Source organism: Nicrophorus vespilloides, unplaced genomic scaffold, assembly GCF_001412225.1.
Source record: "Nicrophorus vespilloides isolate i.1.1-1 unplaced genomic scaffold, Nicve_v1.0, whole genome shotgun sequence".
Classification (NCBI taxonomy): Eukaryota; Metazoa; Arthropoda; class Insecta; order Coleoptera; family Silphidae; genus Nicrophorus; species Nicrophorus vespilloides.
This window is the reverse complement of record NW_017098500.1, coordinates 158,383-163,515: the sequence shown is the minus strand read 5'-3', so window position 1 is coordinate 163,515 and position 5,133 is coordinate 158,383.

The following is a 5,133-nucleotide window of genomic DNA, read 5'->3' as shown; positions in this document are numbered from 1 at the left end:
ATGATATTCAAATTCACAAGATGAAATGAAGTCCGAAATCATCTGAAGTCATATATTAATGGAAAAAGGCAAACACTCAAATACTTACATGACTAATTAATATTCTTGTAATAGGTTAAAATAAATAAATATTAATTAATAAAAAAATAATGTGCAAAGGACGTTCATTGCAACAGACTCAAAAAGTAAACAATCATAAATTTATTCAACAGATTTCTCGCCAATTTTTCAATTAACATGTATTCTATAAAATAGTTTTGCAGTAATTTAAAAAGGATATTTATTAAAGTAGGCAATATGTAGATTGCGTAAAATTTTCCTATTTAGATTTTATATCTCTTTTTTGCTTCTGGTATGAAGTGGCGCCAATTAAGTTAATTTGATAAAAATGCAAATTTTCTCTAATAATTAACCCGATTATACTTCGGTTAGTTTTATTTCATATTTCGTTGGTCTATGGTGGTCTATGCCAAAGCTATGCGGAACGCATGCGGCATACGCACGGAAAGTTCTTTTGCAGGCTCCGAAAGGCAGTAGTCGTGTTTCCGTGCGCCGTCGGGGATGACGTCGATATGAGACCGTGAATTCGAAGTCCTTCAGGAAGTGAGAAAAGACTTGTTTTTTTCACCTGTTGTTCGGTTGACACCTGCCAGGTGCGATTCCTCGGGATGCAGACCAACGTACACATCGACACCAAAAACTACAAATCATCACCGGAGCATCGAACCAAAGGAAACTCTGGTGGATACACCCAGAGAACATTGGAGGTAAATTGTTTTTTTATTATGAATTTATTACAAAAAAACGTTTATTTAAAATGAAATTAATGAACGTTTAAATTAATTAAAACATTGTTTAACAACTCTGAATGAGGATGCGTCAGGAATCACAGCGATAATACAAACGTAATCACGTACTTCGTGTGAGTAATTAGCGTCAACAAGTGGAAATTATTACGCGTCAAACCTCTAGCACTATCTTATTTCAATGCATTACGCGCGCTTAGTGGATGCTTTATAAATACGGCAATCCCTGTTTAATTATAATGTAAATGGGTCAACGCAGGTTGTAGACAGGTCGGTTGTGCTTCTCGAAGGAGTGCATCGCCCTGTACACGAGTAAAAATACCACCTTAAATATATCTACATGTCACAGGAAGACGAATGGATGTCGTCCAGAGAGCTCTAAATTTGAATTCACTAATTACTCAGTTACAATTAGCGATATCTTCAATACCTTTTTGGTATAGGATTTATAATGATGGTATTTGGTATTCCTTCTTTGATATAGGATTTATAATGATATATGAAACATTTATAACATATGCGAATATTCAGAGACGCATCGATTTTATTACGTAAAGTTTTTAGCCTTTGAACTGCTCTTTATTTTTGTTTGTATTTCTATATAGGTATGTCGAAAAGTTACAACTTTTACATACATTATGTATTCAGATAAAGACGAGAAAAACATTTTTCAAAAGAAACGAGTGCAACGATTTCGTCGATAACGCAGCCAGTTTTCAAGTTGGAAACGTTAACAAGAAACAATTTTGAAGTACATATATTTCATTGATAACTAGAAAATTATTATAATTAAAAAAACATTTTACAAACTTAAACATTACAAAATTGCTTTTATAGATCCAATTGGAATTATATGGATAATAATAATACGTTTATTTTGATTAATTTAATATAGTTTTTTTTTTGAACTTTAGCTTAAATTGACATCTTAATTCTATTTTTTTAATTATATTAAGATATTAATTAATAACCTGTTTTGTTACATATTGTTATATAATAATAGCTAAGAAAGTTTAAATAAGTTCATATTTAGCTAAAATTATAATCAGATGTACTTTATCTTGAATGATTTTAGTAATATTGCTTCAATATGTTGTAATAAGTTTATGTTTATAGGTTTATACCTTATGTATTTTAATGATTCTATTATATATTTTAATGTAGATGATAATAAAATCACTTAACCTTTCGTTAATTGCGCGGTGTCTGAGAGACGCCAGTGGGTACAGACCAACCCTAACTTTTAAAACTGGAGAGTGGAAACCCCGACCTATCTTCTTCATGCTAATTGACAATTTGTAAAACCATAATACGCCATTTTCGAGTAATTTTTTGAAGGATCAACAGCAAAAATATTCTTCGCAGAGTCTATAAGAAGCCACGCGCGTAAACCAATACTTTACCATTTAAAAGAGGGTAATTTTTAGTGATCAAAATATATGATGAAACGAGTAGAAATATTCTTCGCAGAGTCTATAAGAAGCCACGCGAGTAAACCAGTAATTTACCATTTAAAAAAGAGTAATTTTTAGTGATCAAAATATATGATGAAACGAGCAGAAATATATTTTTCTTATGTTATTTTGTTAAGTTTGTACTATAGTTGTTGCAATCAATATATGATGAAATGAAAATTAAACATCATTTATAGATGTAACAAAAAAGAGTTTTTAATCCAGAAAATCAACCGTATGCAGAGATTTTACGAAAATTAGCAATGGAATCAGAAAAAATAATCAAGATATTTTCTTTACATTTTTATAAAATAAACTTGTTTAGAAGCTAATATCTTTTTTCCTGAATCTAATCAATTACATATGTATATAAATTAATTACTAAAGTTATATTTCGTAGTTTCTTACAAAAGGTTAATATTTGAGTTTAAATTAATTTTGTTGTAATTATTATACAATTGTATTCATATTGCAATTAATTAAATTGTAATTATATATAAACAATGTTGTTTCTACTTCAATTATATATAAAAGGCAACATTTAAATGTAATGTAATTGCGTTGAGTGATTTACGTTTCGTATTTAATTCAACGCGCAATCCAATTTTATCTGAATTAAAATCTCACACACGACGTAGTGCATTTATTACAAGCTACATTAATAAAATACTGAAAACATAGCACACTTGTTAAATGCTTTTAATTAAATTAAAATGGATCAAATCAATGAAAAATACTGTATAAAATTAACAATAAGTTAAATTCGATGCATATTGGGAGAGGATGGATCGGATCGATTGATGAGATCTGTACTAAGGGAATTACAGTCGCACCACGTACCTCCTTCCTCCCTTCGGATGTATGCCGTTGCTAACAAGACCATTTGTAGTTAACACTCAGATCCCGAAACTTTTGCCGCACAAAAGTTCCATCCACCTACCAAAATGAATTATGCAAGGAGGGACGACCATTTCCAATTTAATCCCGTCCATGCAATCAACATCAACCACATATTTATTAGTTAAGTCCATTAAAATACACATAGTTCCGAAAACTTCTTCGGAAAATGTTTATTGTTATGCTTTTTCGTCTACCCAAAACTTTTATCATATTGGTTTAATAAACAACTTTGCTTTTTGTTATATAACGTTTACAGGTTCCGATTGGAAAAAATAATAAAGTTATATTACCAACAATTTAATTATAAAAAATTATCTCATAAATGTTTATAGTTTTACTACTAATATTTAATTATTGAAACTTTTTTTAAAAGTATATCTTCTAATAAAAGAACTTTATTTATACTAAGATTTATATTGCATGCAACCTTTCTTTTATACACTTTTTGTTTCTTTCGGCTGGATCTGCAAACGTTCGACTTTTCTTCGAAGGGTGTAATTCAATAACGTTGGTTCGAATAAATTTCCATTGCAGCAACACCGTATTCCGGCAAGTTATTAAGATTTATTTCAGTCCCCGCAAAACGACTTTAGATTCTATATTTGGAATTACACCAGTTATTTGTAGATGCAAAATATACGCACGTTTCATAATTGAATACGTAAGCACATTAATATTTAAAAAAAATGAAAAATATCATATATTTGAATTATTCATTTACTAAACTAATTTTAATGTAAAATTGTTTAATTTCATAATAATGTATAAAAGTATTTTTTAGATTAAAAAGTTTTGTTAAGAGAGAAATATTTTTTCAATTAAAATCGATGATTGAAAGTAAAAAATGTTACTGTACTTTTTTTTTTACCGAAAATAGGGCATTTTACAAGAAACGAGTTTCCAATCTCGATGCGACCGGAGTCTGCGTAAACTTTCAGAATTTTCTATAGCGAGAAAATCAAACAAGGGTTGTTTTCATTTTCATTCGCACAAAAGAAGTATTATACTTCCACTCTGAAATAAATAAAAAAAATACTACAAAAAAAAACTATACTTTTTTTACGTGATTTGAATTTATATTTGTCGGTTTGAACTCGTTCCAAAATGAAGATATGTAAGGACAAAGTTTGCGTTGAAGGTTTTAACTAAATATTACAGCCGAGGTGCAAATAAATTATGGTTAGAGAACTGAGATGGCATTAAACTTTCTGAACTGCTTTGGTGGACTTGTGCAAAACCGTCTAGTTTTATGATTTCGAGCATCTCCAGTTGTTTCCGTTTACGTAAAACTTTCAGCGCAAACGTTTTGGTGTCCTTCTCAGCGTTCCCCACAGATTTTCTCGTGGAACTATAAAAGAAAATGATCTCAACTCGTATCAATGGTATGATAATGTTATTAATTAAATTGTGTCCAATTTCCCATGGGTTATTTAAATTTAGGATAAGAGCGTGAAAAGGGAAATTAGATAATCTTCGTAAATAATGTAAAATTTACGTAATAGAGCGAAGTTCGGAAATATTATGGGATTTATGCAAATGTTAGAGTCAGGTCAAATGCAAATATATACGATTCAATTAAATAACAAGCATTAATTTTAAGATACTATTGAATTATTTATACTAAATACATTTATTAAACGAAATAATTAAACTTATCCTAAAATTTATAAATTATATAATAATATAAGTGGATATGTAGGCTATTGTCATATAGTTAAAGCTATTAAATAATGTTATAATTTTTTTCATTTATTACTTTGAAGATGTAATTTTGTTTGCAGCTGTTTGCTTAAACATAATTTTAACAGGAGTGTACATTTTTGATATATGCAAGAAGGCAAGAAATCTTATGAGGCTAACAAGAGATGTGTTATGTTTATGATATTGATTGTTTAACAGTAGATTACTAAGATTCTGGTCGACCTACTGACGTTTATAATGATCAAAGTCATAATTGAATCAAATCATCATCT